Source organism: Chiloscyllium plagiosum, unplaced genomic scaffold (genome assembly GCF_037043375.1).
Source record: "Chiloscyllium plagiosum isolate Xiang-an unplaced genomic scaffold, Cpla_swu_hap1 HiC_scaffold_28, whole genome shotgun sequence".
Classification (NCBI taxonomy): Eukaryota; Metazoa; Chordata; class Chondrichthyes; order Orectolobiformes; family Hemiscylliidae; genus Chiloscyllium; species Chiloscyllium plagiosum.
Window position 1 is genome coordinate 31,075,485 of NW_028270166.1, and position 17,449 is coordinate 31,092,933.

The window sequence follows — 17,449 nt, forward strand, 5'->3', positions numbered from 1 at the left end:
AAGAGAACTGTACCCCAGTCACAGTCAGTACACAGAGAACTGTACCCCAGTCACAGTCAGTGCCCAGCAAACTGTACCCCAGTCACAGTCAGTGCCCAGAAAACTGTACCCCAGTCACAGTCAGTACACAGAGAACTGTACCCCAGTCACAGTCAGTGCACAGAGAACTATACCCCAGTCACAGTCAGTGCACTGAGAACTGTACCCCAATCACAGTCAGTGCACAGAGAACTATACCTCAGTCACAGTCAGTACACAGAGAACTGTACCCCAGTCACAGTCAGTGCACAGAGAACTGTACCCCAGTCACAGTCAGTACCTACAGAACTGTATCCCAGTCACAGTCAGTGCACAGAGAACTGTACCCCAGTCACAGTCAGTGCCCAGAGAACAGTACCCCAGTCACAGTCAGTGCACAGAGAACTGTACCCCAGTCAGAGTCAGTACACAGAGAACTGTACCCCAGTCACAGTCAGTGCACAGCAAACTGTACCTCAGTCACAGTCAGTGCCCAGCAAACTGTACCTCAGTCACAGTCAGTGCACAGAGGATTATATCCCAGTCACAGTCAGTACCCAGAGAACTGTACCCCGGTCACAGTCAGTGCCCAGCAAACTGTACCTCAGTCAAAGTCAGTGCACACAGAACTATACCCAATCCCAGTCAGTGCACAGAGAACTGTACCCCAGTCACAGTCAGTACCCAGAGAACTGTACCCCAGTCACAGTCAGTGCCCAGAGAACTATACAACAGTCACAGTCAGTGCCCAGCAAACTGTACCTCAGTCAAAGTCAGTGCACACAGAACTATACCCCAATCCCAGTCAGCGCACAGAGAACTGTACCCCAGTCACAGTCAGTACCCAGAGAACTGTAGCCCAGTCACAGTCAGTGCACCGAGAACTGTAACCCGGTCACAGACAGTGCACAGAGAATTCTAACACAGTCACAGTCAGTGCCCGGCAAACTGTACCCCAGTCACAGTCAGTGCACAGAGGACTGTACCCCAGTCACAGTCAGTACCCAGAGAAATGTACCCCAGTCACAGTCAGTGCACAGAGAACTGTACCACAGTCACAGTCAGTGTCCAGAGAACTGGACCCCAATCACAGTCAGTGCCCAGAGAACTGGACCCCAGTCACAGTCAGTGCACGGAGAACTGCACCCCAGTCACAGTCAGTACTCAGAGAACTGTAGCCCAGTCCCAGTCAGTGCACCGAGAACTGTACCCCAGTCACAGTCAGTGCACAGAGAACTGTACCGCAGTCACAGTCAGTGCCCAGAGAACTGTACCACAGTCACAGTCAGTGCCCAGCAAGCTGTTCCCCACTCACATTCAGAGCACAGAGAACTGTACCCCAGTGACAGTCAGTGCCCAGCCAACTGTACCCGTCACAGTCAGTGCCCAGCAAACTGTACCCGTCACAGTCAGTGCACAGAGAACTGTACACCAGTCACAGTCAGTGCCCAGCAAACGGTATCCCAGTCACAGTCAGTCCCCAGCAAACTGTAACCCATTCACAGTCAGTGCCCAGAGAACTGTACCCCAGTCACAGTCAGTGCCGAGCAAAATGTACCCCAGTCACAGTCAGTACACAGCGAACTGTACCCCAGTCACAGTCAGTGCACAGCAAACTGTACCTCAGTCACAGTCAGTGCCCAGCAAACTGTACCCCAGTCACAGTCAGTAAACAGAGAAATGTACCCCAGTCACAGGGTCAGTGCCCAGCAAACTGTACACGTCACAGTCAGTGCTCAGAGAACTGTACCCCAGTCACAGTCAGTGCCCAGAGAACTATACCACAGTCACAGTCAGTAAACAGAGAATTGTACTCCAGTCACAGTCAGTGCCCAGAAAACTGTACCTCAGTCACAGTCAGTGCAAAGAGAACTGTACCCCAGTCACAGTCAGTACACAGAGAACTGTACCCCAGTCACAGTCAGTGCCCAGCAAACTGTACCCCAGTCACAGTCAGTGCCCAGAAAACTGTACCCCAGTCACAGTCAGTACACAGAGAACTGTACCCCAGTCACAGTCAGTGCACAGAGAACTATACCCCAGTCACAGTCAGTGCACTGAGAACTGTACCCCAATCACAGTCAGTGCACAGAGAACTATACCTCAGTCACAGTCAGTACACAGAGAACTGTACCCCAGTCACAGTCAGTGCACAGAGAACTGTACCCCAGTCACAGTCAGTACCTACAGAACTGTATCCCAGTCACAGTCAGTGCACAGAGAACTGTACCCCAGTCACAGTCAGTGCCCAGAGAACAGTACCCCAGTCACAGTCAGTGCACAGAGAACTGTACCCCAGTCAGAGTCAGTACACAGAGAACTGTACCCCAGTCACAGTCAGTGCACAGCAAACTGTACCTCAGTCACAGTCAGTGCCCAGCAAACTGTACCTCAGTCACAGTCAGTGCACAGAGGATTATATCCCAGTCACAGTCAGTACCCAGAGAACTGTACCCCGGTCACAGTCAGTGCCCAGCAAACTGTACCTCAGTCAAAGTCAGTGCACACAGAACTATACCCAATCCCAGTCAGTGCACAGAGAACTGTACCCCAGTCACAGTCAGTACCCAGAGAACTGTACCCCAGTCACAGTCAGTGCCCAGAGAACTATACAACAGTCACAGTCAGTGCCCAGCAAACTGTACCTCAGTCAAAGTCAGTGCACACAGAACTATACCCCAATCCCAGTCAGCGCACAGAGAACTGTACCCCAGTCACAGTCAGTACCCAGAGAACTGTAGCCCAGTCACAGTCAGTGCACCGAGAACTGTAACCCGGTCACAGACAGTGCACAGAGAATTCTAACACAGTCACAGTCAGTGCCCGGCAAACTGTACCCCAGTCACAGTCAGTGCACAGAGGACTGTACCCCAGTCACAGTCAGTACCCAGAGAAATGTACCCCAGTCACAGTCAGTGCACAGAGAACTGTACCACAGTCACAGTCAGTGTCCAGAGAACTGGACCCCAATCACAGTCAGTGCCCAGAGAACTGGACCCCAGTCACAGTCAGTGCACGGAGAACTGCACCCCAGTCACAGTCAGTACTCAGAGAACTGTAGCCCAGTCCCAGTCAGTGCACCGAGAACTGTACCCCAGTCACAGTCAGTGCACAGAGAACTGTACCGCAGTCACAGTCAGTGCCCAGAGAACTGTACCACAGTCACAGTCAGTGCCCAGCAAGCTGTTCCCCACTCACATTCAGAGCACAGAGAACTGTACCCCAGTGACAGTCAGTGCCCAGCCAACTGTACCCGTCACAGTCAGTGCCCAGCAAACTGTACCCGTCACAGTCAGTGCACAGAGAACTGTACACCAGTCACAGTCAGTGCCCAGCAAACGGTATCCCAGTCACAGTCAGTCCCCAGCAAACTGTAACCCATTCACAGTCAGTGTCCAGAGAACTGGACCCCAATCACAGTCAGTGCCCAGAGAACTGGACCCCAGTCACAGTCAGTGCACGGAGAACTGCACCCCAGTCACAGTCAGTACTCAGAGAACTGTAGCCCAGTCCCAGTCAGTGCACCGAGAACTGTACCCCAGTCACAGTCAGTGCACAGAGAACTGTACCGCAGTCACAGTCAGTGCCCAGAGAACTGTACCACAGTCACAGTCAGTGCCCAGCAAGCTGTTCCCCACTCACATTCAGAGCACAGAGAACTGTACCCCAGTGACAGTCAGTGCCCAGCCAACTGTACCCGTCACAGTCAGTGCCCAGCAAACTGTACCCGTCACAGTCAGTGCCCAGAGAACTGTACCCCAGTCACAGTCAGTGCCGAGCAAAATGTACCCCAGTCACAGTCAGTACACAGCGAACTGTACCCCAGTCACAGTCAGTGCACAGCAAACTGTACCTCAGTCACAGTCAGTGCCCAGCAAACTGTACCCCAGTCACAGTCAGTAAACAGAGAAATGTACCCCAGTCACAGGGTCAGTGCCCAGCAAACTGTACACGTCACAGTCAGTGCTCAGAGAACTGTACCCCAGTCACAGTCAGTGCCCAGAGAACTATACCACAGTCACAGTCAGTAAACAGAGAATTGTACTCCAGTCACAGTCAGTGCCCAGAAAACTGTACCTCAGTCACAGTCAGTGCAAAGAGAACTGTACCCCAGTCACAGTCAGTACACAGAGAACTGTACCCCAGTCACAGTCAGTGCCCAGCAAACTGTACCCCAGTCACAGTCAGTGCCCAGAAAACTGTACCCCAGTCACAGTCAGTACACAGAGAACTGTACCCCAGTCACAGTCAGTGCACAGAGAACTATACCCCAGTCACAGTCAGTGCACTGAGAACTGTACCCCAATCACAGTCAGTGCACAGAGAACTATACCTCAGTCACAGTCAGTACACAGAGAACTGTACCCCAGTCACAGTCAGTGCACAGAGAACTGTACCCCAGTCACAGTCAGTACCTACAGAACTGTATCCCAGTCACAGTCAGTGCACAGAGAACTGTACCCCAGTCACAGTCAGTGCCCAGAGAACAGTACCCCAGTCACAGTCAGTGCACAGAGAACTGTACCCCAGTCAGAGTCAGTACACAGAGAACTGTACCCCAGTCACAGTCAGTGCACAGCAAACTGTACCTCAGTCACAGTCAGTGCCCAGCAAACTGTACCTCAGTCACAGTCAGTGCACAGAGGATTATATCCCAGTCACAGTCAGTACCCAGAGAACTGTACCCCGGTCACAGTCAGTGCCCAGCAAACTGTACCTCAGTCAAAGTCAGTGCACACAGAACTATACCCAATCCCAGTCAGTGCACAGAGAACTGTACCCCAGTCACAGTCAGTACCCAGAGAACTGTACCCCAGTCACAGTCAGTGCCCAGAGAACTATACAACAGTCACAGTCAGTGCCCAGCAAACTGTACCTCAGTCAAAGTCAGTGCACACAGAACTATACCCCAATCCCAGTCAGCGCACAGAGAACTGTACCCCAGTCACAGTCAGTACCCAGAGAACTGTAGCCCAGTCACAGTCAGTGCACCGAGAACTGTAACCCGGTCACAGACAGTGCACAGAGAATTCTAACACAGTCACAGTCAGTGCCCGGCAAACTGTACCCCAGTCACAGTCAGTGCACAGAGGACTGTACCCCAGTCACAGTCAGTACCCAGAGAAATGTACCCCAGTCACAGTCAGTGCACAGAGAACTGTACCACAGTCACAGTCAGTGTCCAGAGAACTGGACCCCAGTCACAGTCAGTGCCCAGCAAACTGTACCCCGTTCTCAGTCAGGGCCCAGCAAACTGTACCCCAGTCACAATCAGTGCCCAGCAATCTGTACCCCGTTCTCAGTCAGTGCCCAGCAAACTGTACCCCAGTCACAGTCAGTGCCCGGCAATCTGTACCCGTCACAGTCAGTGCACAGAGAACTGTACCCCAGTCACAGTCAGTGCCCAGAGAACTGTACCTCAGTCAAAGTCAGTGCCCAGAGAACTGTACCCCAGTCTCAGTCAGTGCCCAGCAATCTGTACCCGTCACAGTCACTGCACAGACAACTGTACCCCATTCACAGTCAGTGCCCAGCAAACTGTAGCCCAGTCACAGTCAGTGCCCAGCAAACTGCACCGCAGTCACAGTCAGTGCACAGATAACTGTACCCCAGTCACAGTCAGTGCACAGGGAACTGTAACCCGGTCACAGTCAGTGCACAGAGGACTGTACCCCAGTCACAGTCAGTACCCAGAGAACTGTACCCCAGTCACAGTGCACAGAGAACTGTACCCCGGTCTCAGTCAGTGACGAGCAAACTGTACCCCATTCACAGTCAATGCACAGAGAACTGTAACCCGGTCACAGTCAGTGCACAGAGAACTGTACCCCAGTCACAGTCAGTACTCAGAGAACTGTAGCCCAGTCCCAGTCAGTGCACCGAGAACAGTAACCCGGTCACAGACAGTGCACAGAGAACTATACCACAGTCACAGTCAGTGCCCAGCAAACTGTACCCCAGTCACAGTCAGTGCACAGAGGACTGTACCCCAGTCACAGTCAGTACCCAGAGAACTGTCCCCCAGTCACAGTCAGTGACGAGCAAACTGTACCCCATTCACAGTCAGTGCACAGAGAACGGTACCCCAGTCACAGTCAGTGCACGGAGAACTGCACCCCAGTCACAGTCAGTACTCAGAGAACTGTAGCCCAGTCCCAGTCAGTGCACCGAGAACTGTACCCCAGTCACAGTCAGTGCACAGAGAACTGTACCGCAGTCACAGTCAGTGCCCAGAGAACTGTACCACAGTCACAGTCAGTGCCCAGCAAGCTGTTCCCCACTCACATTCAGTGCACAGAGAACTGTACCCCAGTGACAGTCAGTGCCCAGCAAACTGTACCCGTCACAGTCAGTGCCCAGCAAACTGTACCCGTCACAGTCAGTGCACAGAGAACTGTACACCAGTCACAGTCAGTGCCCAGCAAACGGTATCCCAGTCACAGTCAGTCCCCAGCAAACTGTAACCCAGTCACAGTCAGTGCCCAGAGAACTGTACCCCAGTCACAGTCAGTGCCTAGCAGAATGTACCCCAGTCACAGTCAGTACACAGCGAACTGTACCCCAGTCACAGTCAGTGCACAGCAAACTGTACCTCAGTCACAGTCAGTACACAGAGAAATGTACCCCAGTCACAGTGTCAGTGCCCAGCAAACTGTACACGTCACAGTCAGTGCACAGAGAACTGTACCCCAGTCACAGTCAGTGCCCAGAGAACTATACCACAGTCACAGTCAGTAAACAGAGAATTGTACTCCAGTCACAGTCAGTGCCCAGAAAACTGTACCTCAGTCACAGTCAGTGCACAGAGGATTATGTCCCAGTCACAGTCAGTACCCAGAGAACTATACACCAGTCACAGTCAGTGCCCAGCAAACTGTACCTCAGTCAAAGTCAGTGCACACAGAACTATACCCAATCCCAGTCAGTGCACAGAGAACTGTACCCCAGTCACAGTCAGTACCAGAGAACTGTACCCCAGTCACAGTCAGTGCCCAGAGAACTATACAACAGTCGCAGTCAGTGCCCAGCAAACTGTACCTCAGTCAAAGTCAGTGCACACAGAACTATACCCCAATCCCAGTCAGCGCACAGAGAACTGTACCCCAGTCACAGTCAGTACCCAGAGAACTGTAGCCCAGTCACAGTCAGTGCACCGAGAACTGTAACCCGGTCACAGACAGTGCACAGAGAACTCTAACACAGTCACAGTCAGTGCCCGGCAAACTGTACCCCAGTCACAGTCAGTGCACAGAGGACTGTACCCCAGTCACAGTCAGTACCCAGAGAAATGTACCCCAGTCACAGTCAGTGCACAGAGAACTGTACCACAGTCACAGTCACAGTCAGTGCCCAGCGAACTGGACCCCAGTCACAGTCAGTGCACGGAGAACTGCACCCCAGTCACAGTCAGTACACAGTGAACTGTAGCCCAGTCACAGTCAGTGCACAGAGAACTGTAGCCCAGTCACAGTCAGTGCCAAGCAAACTGTACCCCGTTCTCAGTCAGTGCCCAGCAAACTGTACCCCAGTCACAGTCAGTGCCCAGCAAACTGTACCTCGTTCTCAGTCAGTGCCCAGCAAACTGTACCCCAGTCACAGTCAGTGCCCGGCAATCTGTACCCGTCACAGTCAGTGCACAGAGAACTGTACCCCAGTCACAGTCAGTGCCCAGAGAACTGTACCCCAGTCACAGTCAGTGCCCAGCAAACTGTACCTCAGTCAACGTCAGTGCACAGAGGACTGTACCCCAGTCACAGTCAGTGCCCAGATAACTGTACCCCGGTCTCAGTCACTGCCGAGCAAACTGTACCCCAGTCACAGTCAGTGCACAGAGAACTGTACCCCAGTCACAGTCAGTGCCCTGCAAACTGTACCCCACTCACATTCAGAGCACAGAGAACTGTACCCCAGTCTCAGTCAGTGCCCAGCAATCTGTACCCCACTCACATTCAGAGCACAGAGAACTGTACCCCAGTCTCAGTCTGTGCCCAGCAATCTGTACCCGTCACAGTCAGTGCACAGAGAACTGTACCCCATTCACAGTCAGTGCCCAGCAAACTGTAGCCCAGTCACAGTCAGTGCCCAGCAGACTGCACCGCAGTCACAGTCAGTGCCCAGATAAATGTACCCCAGTCACAGTCAGTGCACAGAGAACTGTAGCCCGGTCACAGTCAGTGCACAGAGGACTGTACCCCAGTCACAGTCAGTACCCAGAGAACTGTACCCCAGTCACAGTGCACAGAGAACTGTACCCCGGTCTCAGTCAGTGACGAGCAAACTGTACCCCATTCACAGTCAGTGCACAGCAAACTGTAACCCGGTCACAGTCAGTGCACAGAGAACTGTAACCCAGTCACAGTCAGTGCCCAGAGAACTGGACCCCAGTCACAGTCAGTACACAGAGAAATGTAAACCCAATCACAGGGTAGTGCCCAGCAAACTGTACACGTCACAGTCAGTGCACAGAGAACTGTACCCCAGTCACAGTCAGTGCCCAGAGAACTATACCACAGTCACAGTCAGTACACAGAGAATTGTACTACAGTCACAGTCAGTGCCCAGAAAACTGTACCTCAGTCACAGTCAGTGCACAGAGGATTATATCCCAGTCACAGTCAGTACCCAGAGAACTATACACCAGTCACAGTCAGTGCCCAGCAAACTGTACCTCAGTCAAAGTCAGTGCACACAGAACTATACCCAATCCCAGTCAGTGCCCAGAGAACTGGACCCCAGTCACAGTCAGTGCACGGAGAACTGCACCCCAGTCACAGTCAGTACACAGTGAACTGTAGCCCAGTCACAGTCAGTGCACAGAGAACTGTAGCCCAGTCACAGTCAGTGCCCAGCAAACTGTACCCCGTTCTCAGTCAGTGCCCAGCAAACTGTACCCCAGTGACAGTCAGTGCCCAGCAAACTGTACCCCGTTCGCAGTCAGTGCCCAGCAAACTGTACCCCAGTCACAGTCAGTGCCCGGCAATCTGTACCCCACTCACATTCAGAGCACAGAGAACTGTACCCCAGTCTCAGTCAGTGCCCAGCAATCTGTACCCGTCACAGTCAGTGCCCAGCAAACTGTACCTCAGTCAAAGTCAGTGCACACAGAACTATACCCAATCCCAGTCAGTGCACAGAGAACTGTACCCCAGTCACAGTCAGTGCCCAGAGAACTATACAACAGTCACAGTCAGTGCCCAGCAAACTGTACCTCAGTCAAAGTCAGTGCACACAGAACTATACCCCAATCCCAGTCAGCGCACAGAGAACTGTACCCCAGTCACAGTCAGTACCCAGAGAACTGTACCCCAGTCACAGTCAGTGCCCAGAGAACTATACAACAGTCACAGTCAGTGCCCAGCAAACTGTACCTCAGTCAAAGTCAGTGCACACAGAACTATACCCCAATCCCAGTCAGCGCACAGAGAACTGTACCCCAGTCACAGTCAGTACCCAGAGAACTGTAGCCCAGTCACAGTCAGTGCACCGAGAACTGTAACCCGGTCACAGACAGTGCACAGAGAACTCTAATACAGTCACAGTCAGTGCCCGGCAAACTGAACCCCAGTCACAGTCAGTGCCCAGAGAACTGTACCCCAGTCACAGTCAGTGCCCAGCAAACTGTACCTCAGTCAAAGTCAGTGCACGGAGGACTGTACCCCAGTCACAGCCAGTGCCCAGAGAACTGTACCCCGGTCTCAGTCAGTGCCGAGCAAACTGTACCCCAGTCACAGTCAGTGCACAGAGAACTGTACCCCAGTCACAGTCAGTGCCCAGCAAACTGTACCCCACTCACATTCAGAGCACAGAGAACTGTACACAAGTCTCAGTCAGTGCCCAGCAATCTCTACCCCACTCACATTCAGAGCACAGAGAACTGTACCCCAGTCTCAGTCAGTGCCCAGCAATCTGTACCCGTCACAGTCAGTGCACAGAGAACTGTACCGCAGTCACAGTCAGTGCCCAGATAACTGTAGCCCAGTCACAGTCAGTGCACAGAGAACTGTAACCCGGTCACAGTCAGTGCACAGAGGACTGTACCCCATTCACAGTCAGTGCCCAGCAATCTGTAGCCCAGTCACAGTCAGTGCCCAGCAAACTGCACCGCAGTCACAGTCAGTGCCCAGATAACTGTACCCCAGTCACAGTCAGTGCACAGAGAACTGTACCCCAGTCACAGTCAGTGCCCAGAGAACTATACAACAGTCACAGTCAGTGCCCAGCAACTGTACCTCAGTCAAAGTCAGTGCACACAGAACTATACCCCAATCCCAGTCAGCGCACAGAGAACTGTACCCCAGTCACAGTCAGTACCCAGAGAACTGTAGCCCAGTCACAGTCAGTGCACTGAGGACTGTAACCCGGTCACAGACAGTGCACAGAGAACTCTAACACAGTCACAGTCAGTGCCCGGCAAACTGTACCCCAGTCACAGTCAGTGCACAGAGGACTGTACCCCAGTCACAGTCAGTACCCAGAGAAATGTACCCCAGTCACAGTCAGTGCACAGAGAACTGTACCACAGTCACAGTCAGTGCCCAGAGAACTGGACCCCAGTCACAGTCAGTGCACGGAGAACTGCACCCCAGTCACAGTCAGTACACAGTGAACTGTAGCCCAGTCACAGTCAGTGCACAGAGAACTGTAGCCCAGTCACAGTCAGTGCCCAGCAAACTGTACCCCGTTCTCAGTCAGTGCCCAGCAAACTGTACCCCAGTCACAGTCAGTGCCCAGCAAACTGTACCCCGTTCTCAGTCAGTGCCCAGCAAACTGTAACCCAGTCACAGTCAGTGCCCGGCAATCTGTACCCGTCACAGTCAGATCACAGAGAACTGTACCCCAGTCACAGTCAGTGCCCAGAGAACTTGACCCCAGTCACAGTCAGTGCCCAGCAAACTGTACCTCAGTCAAAGTCAGTGCACAGAGGACTGTACCCCAGTCACAGTCAGTGCCCAGAGAACTGTACCCCGGTCTCAGTCAGTGCCGAGCAAACTGTACCCCAGTCACAGTCAGTGCACAGAGAACTGTACCCCAGTCACAGTCAGTGCCCAGCAAACTGTACCCCACTCACATTCAGAGCACAGAGAACTGTACCCCAGTCTCAGTCAGTGCCCAGCAATCTGTACCCGTCACAGTCAGTGCACAGAGAACTGTACCGCAGTCACAGTCAGTGCCCAGATAACTGTACCCCAGTCACAGTCAGTGCACAGAGAACTGTAACCCGGTCACAGTCAGTGCACAGAGGACTGTACCCCATTCACAGTCAGTGCCCAGCAAACTGTAGCCCAGTCACAGTCAGTGCCCAGCAAACTGCACCGCAGTCACAGTCAGTGCCCAGATAACTGTACCCCAGTCAAAGTGCACAGAGAACTGGACCCCAGTCACAGTCAGTGCACAGAGAACTGTACCCTGGTCTCAGCCAGTGCCCAGCAAACTGTACCCCAGTCACAGTCAGCGCACAGAGAACTGTACCCCAGTCACAGTCAGTATCCAGAGAACAGTAGCCCAGTCCCAGTCAGTGAACCGAGAACTGTAACCCAGTCACAGACAGTGCACAGAGAACTATACCACAGTCACAGTCAGTGCCCAGCAAACTGTACCCCAGTCACAGTCAGTGCACAGAGGACTGTACCCCAGTCACAGTCAGTACCCAGAGAACTGTACCCCAGTCACAGTCAGTGCACAGAGAACTGGACCGCAGTCACAGTCAGTATCCAGAGAACAGTAGCCCAGTCCCAGTCAGTGAACCGAGAACTGTAACCCGGTCACAGTCAGTGCACAGAGAACTGTACCCTGGTCTCAGTCAGTGCCCAGCAAACTGTACCCCAGTCACAGTCAGCGCACAGAGAACTGTACCCCAGTCACAGTCAGTATCCAGAGAACTGTACCCCGGTCTCAGTCAGTGACGAGCAAACTGTACCCCATTCACAGTCAGTGCACAGAGAACTGTAACCCGGTCACAGTCAGTGCACAGAGAACTGTACCCCAGTCACAGTCAGTGCCCAGAGAACAGGACCGCAGTCACAGTCAGTGCACAGAGAACTGTACCCTGGTCTCAGTCAGTGCCCAGCAAACCGTACCCCAGTCACAGTCAGCGCACAGAGAACTGTACCCCAGTCACAGTCAGTATCCAGAGAACAGTAGCCCAGTCCCAGTCAGTGAACCGAGAACTGTAACCCGGTCACAGACAGTGCACAGAGAACTATACCACAGTCACAGTCAGTGCCCAGCAAACTGTACCCCAGTCACAGTCAGTGCACAGAGGACTGTACCCCAGTCACAGTCAGTACCCAGAGAACTGTACCCCAGTCACAGTCAGTGCACAGAGAACTGTACCCCGGTCTCAGTCAGTGACGAGCAAACTGTACCCCATTCACAGTCAGTGCACAGAGAACTGTACCCCAGTCACAGTCAGTGCCCAGAGAACCGGACCCCAGTCACAGTCAGTGCACGTGGAACTGCACCCCAGTCACAGTCAGTGCACAGAGAACTGTAGCCCAGTCCCAGTCAGTGCACCGAGAACTGTAACCCGGTCACAGACAGTGCACAGAGAACTATACCACAGTCACAGTCAGTGCCCAGCAAACTGTACCCCAGTCACAGTCAGTGCACAGAGGACTGTACCACAGTCACAGTCAGTGCCCAGAGAACTGGACCCCAGTCACAGTCAGTGCACGGAGAACTGCACCCCAGTCACAGTCAGTATACAATGAACTGTAGCCCAGTCACAGTCAGTGCCCAGCAAACTGTACCCCAGTCACAGTCAGTGCGTGGCAATCTGTACCCGTCACAGTCAGTGCACAGAGAACTGTACCCCAGTCACAGTCAGTGCCCAGAGAACTGTACCCCAGTCACAGTCAGTGCCCAGCAACCTGTACCTCAGTCACAGTCAGTGCACAGAGAACTGTACCCCAGTCACAGTCAGTGCCCAGCAAACTGTACCCCACTCACATTCAGAGCACAGAGAACTGTACCCCAGTCTCAGTCAGTGCCCAGCAATCTGTACCCCACTCACATTCAGAGCACAGAGAACTGTACCCCAGTCTCAGTCAGTGCCCAACAATCTGTACCCGTCACAGTCAGTGCACAGAGAACTGTACCCCATTCACAGTCAGTGCCCAGCAAACTGTACCCCAGTCACAGTCAGTGCTCAGCAAACTGCATCGCAGTCACAGTCAGTGCCCAGATAACTGTACCCCAGTCACAGTAGTGCACAGAGAACTGTAACCCGGTCACAGTCAGTGCACAGAGGACTGTACCTCAGTCACAGTCAGTACCCAGAGAACTGGACCCCAGTCACAGTCAGTGCACAGAGAACTGTACCATGGTCTCAGTCAGTGCCCAGCAAACTGTACCCCAGTCACAGACAGTGCACAGAGAACTATACCACAGTCACAGTCAGTGCCCAGCAAACTGTACACCAGTCACAGTCAGTGCACAGAGGACTGTACCCCAGTCACAGTCAGTACCCAGAGAACTGTACCCCAGTCACAGTCAGTGCACAGAGAACTGTACCCCGGTCTCAGTCAGTGACGAGCAAACTGTACCGCATTCACAGTCAGTGCACAGAGAACTGTACCCCAGTCACAGTCAGTGCCCAGAGAACTGTACCCCAGTCACAGTCAGTGGACAGTGAACTGTAGCCCAGTCACAGTCAGTGCACAGAGAACTGTAGCCCAGTCACAGTCAGTGCCCAGCAATCTGTACCCGTCACAGTCAGTGCACAGAGAACTGTACCCCAGTCACAGTCAGTGCCCAGAGAACTGGACCCCAGTCACAGTCAGTGCCCGGCAATCTGTACCCGTCACAGTCAGTGCACAGAGAACTGTACCCCAGTCACAGTCAGTGCCCAGAGAACTGTACCCCAGTCACAGTCAGTGCCCAGCAAACTGTACCTCAGTCAAAGTCAGTACACAGAGGACTGTACCCCAGTCACAGTCAGTGCCCAGAGAACTGTAGCCCAGCCCCAGTCAGTGCACCGAGAACTGTAACCCGGTCACAGACAGTGCACAGAGAACTATCCCCCAGTCACAGTCAGTGCCCAGCAAACTGTACCTCAGTCCAAGTCAGTACACAGAGGACTGTACCCCAGTCACAGTCAGTGCCCAGAGAACTGTACCCCAGTCACAGTCAGTGCCCAGCAAACTGTACCTCAGTCTAAGTCAGTACACAGAGGACTGTACCCCAGTCACAGTCAGTGCCCAGAGAACTGTAGCCCAGCCCCAGTCAGTGCACCGAGAACTGTAACCCGGTCACAGACAGTGCACAGAGAACTATACCCCAGTCACAGTCAGTGCCCAGCAAACTGTACCTCAGTCCAAGTCAGTACACAGAGGACTGTACCCCAGTCACAGTCAGTGCCCAGAGAACTGTACCCCGGTCTCAGTCAGTGCCGAGCAAACTGTACCCCAGTCACAGTCAGTGCACAGAGAACTGTACCCCAGTAACAGTCAGTGCCCAGCAAACTGTACCCCACTCACATTCAGAGCACAGAGAACTGTACCCCAGTCTCAGTCAGTGCCCAGCAATCTGTACCCCACTCACATTCAGAGCACAGAGAACTGTACCCCAGTCTCAGTCAGTGCCCAGCAATCTGTGCCCGTCACAGTCAGTGCACAGAGAACTGTACCCCATTCACAGTCAGTGCCCAGCAAACTGTAGCCCAGTCACAGTCAGTGCCCAGCAAACTGCACCGCAGTCACAGTCAGTGCCCAGATAACTGTACCCCAGTCACAGTCAGTGCACAGAGAACTGTAACCCGGTCACAGTCAGTGCACAGAGGACTGTACCCCAGTCACAGTCAGTACCCAGAGAACTGTACCCCAGTCACAGTGCACAGAGAACTGTACCCCGGTCTCAGTCAGTGACGAGCAAACTGTACCCCATTCACAGTCAGTGCACAGAGAACTGTAACCCGGTCGCAGTCAGTGCACAGAGAATTGTACCCCAGTCACAGTCAGTGCCCAGAGAACTGGACCCCAGTCACAGTCAGTGCACAGAGAACTGTACCCTGGTCTCAGTCAGTGCCCAGCAAACTGTACCCCACTCACAGTCAGTGCACAGAGGACTGTACCCCAGTCACAGTCAGTACCCAGAGAACTGTACCCCAGTCACAGTCAGTGCACAGAGAACTGTACCCCGGTCTCAGTCAGTGACGAGCAAACTGTACCCCATTCACAGTCAGTGCACAGAGAATGGTACCCCAGTCACAGTCAGTGCCCAGAGAACTGGACCCCAGTCACAGTCAGTGCACGGAGAACTGCACCCCAGTCACAGTCAGTACACAGAGAACTGTAGCCCAGTCCCAGTCAGTGCACCGAGAACTGTAACCCGGTCACAGACAGTGCACAGAGAACTATACCACAGTCACAGTCAGTGTCCAGCAAAATGTACCCCAGTCATAGTCAGTGCACAGAGGACTGTACCACAGTCACAGTCAGTGCCCAGAGAGGTGGACCCCAGTCACAGTCAGTGCACGGAGAACTGTATCCCAGTCACAGTCAGTGCCCAGCAAACTGTACCCCAGTCACAGTCAGTGCCCAGCAAACTGTACCCCGTTCTCAGTCAGTGCCCAGCAAACTGTACCCCAGTCACAGTCAGTGCCCGGCAATCTGTACCCGTCACAGTCAGTGCACAGAGAACTGTACCCCAGTCACAGTCAGTGCCCAGAGAAATGTACCCCAGTCACAGTCAGTGCCCAGCAAACTGTACCCCACTCACATTCAGAGCACAGAGAACTGTACCCCAGTCTTAGTCAGTGCGCAGCAATCTGAACCCCACTCACATTCAGAGCACAGAGAACTGTACCCCAGTCTCAGTCAGTGCCCAGCAATCTGTACCCGTCACAGTCAGTGCACAGAGAACTGTACCCCATTCACAGTCACTGCTCAGCAAACTGTACCCCGTTCTCAGTCAGTGCCCAGCAAACTGTACCCCAGTCACAGTCAGTGCCCGGCAATCTGTACCCGTCACAGTCAGTGCACAGAGAACTGTTCCCCAGTCACAGTCAGTGCCCAGAGAACTGGACCCCAGTCACAGTCAGTGCACAGAGAACTGTACCCTGGTCTCAGTCAGTGCCCAGCAAACTGTACCCCAGTCACAGTCAGTGCACAGGGGACTGTCCGCCAGTCACAGTCAGTACCCAGAGAACTGTACCCCAGTCACAGTCAGTGCACAGAGAACTGTACCCCGGTCTCAGTCAGTGACGAGCAAACTGTACCCCATTCAATTATCAGTGCACAGAGAATGGTACCCCAGTCACAGTCAGTGCCCAGAGAACTGCACCCCAGTCACAGTCAGTGCACGGAGAACTGCACCCCAGTCACAGTCAGTACACAGAGAACTGTAGCCCAGTCCCAGTCAGTGCACCGAGAACTGTAACCCGGTCACAGACAGTGCACAGAGAACTATACCACAGTCACAGTCAATGTCCAACAAACTGTACCCCAGTCACAGTCAGTGCACAGAGGACTGTACCACAGTCACAGTCAGTGCCCAGAGAACTGGACCCCAGTCACAGTCAGTGCACGGAGAACTGCACCCCAGTCACAGTCAGTACACAATGAACTGTCGCCCAGTCACAGTCAGTGCCCAGCAAACTGTACCCCAGTCACAGTCAGTGCCCAGCAAACTGTACCCCGTTCTCAGTCAGTGCCCAGCAAACTGTACCCCAGTCACAGTCAGTACCCGGCAATCTGTACCCGTCACAGTCAGTACCCAGAAAACTGTACCCCAGTCACAGTCAGTGCCCAGAGAACTGTACCCCAGTCACAGTCAGTGCCCAGCAAACTGTACCCAACTCACATTCAGAGCACAGAGAACTGTACCCAAGTCTTAGTCAGTGCCCAGCAATCTGAACCCCACTCACATTCAGAGCACAGATAACTGTACCCCAGTCTCAGTCAGTGCCCAGCAATCTGTACCCGACACAGTCAGTGCACAGAGAACTGTACCCCATTCACAGTCACTGCGCAGCAAACTGTACCCCGTTCTCAGTCAGTGCCCAGCAAACTGCACCCCAGTCACAGTCAGTGCCCGGCAATCTGTACCCGTCACAGTCAGTGCACAGAGAACTGTACCCCAGTCACAGTCAGTGCCCAGAGAACTGTACCCCAGTCACAGTCAGTGCCCAGCAACCTGTACCTCAGTCAAAGTCAGTGCACAGAGAACTGTACCCCAGTCACAGTCAGTGCCCAGCAAACTGTACCCCACTCACATTCAGAGCACAGAGAACTGTACCCCAGTCTCAGTCAGTGTCCAGCAAACTGTACCCCACTCACATTCAGAGCACAGAGAACTGTACCCCAGTCTCAGTCAGTACCCAGCAATCTTTACCCGTCACAGTCAGTGCCCAGCAAACTGTACCCCAGTCACAGTCAGTGCTCAGCAAACTGCACCGCAGTCACAGTCAGTGCCCAGAGAACTGTACCCCAGT

At 53.4% G+C, this 17,449-nt stretch overlaps 1 protein-coding gene across 1 annotated transcript in view; it reads left to right on the forward strand.

Moving 5' to 3' along the window:
- Positions 1-17,449, forward strand: part of fbn3 (fibrillin 3) — a 440,729-nt gene that overhangs the window by 79,654 nt on the left and 343,626 nt on the right. The window lies entirely within an intron of this gene.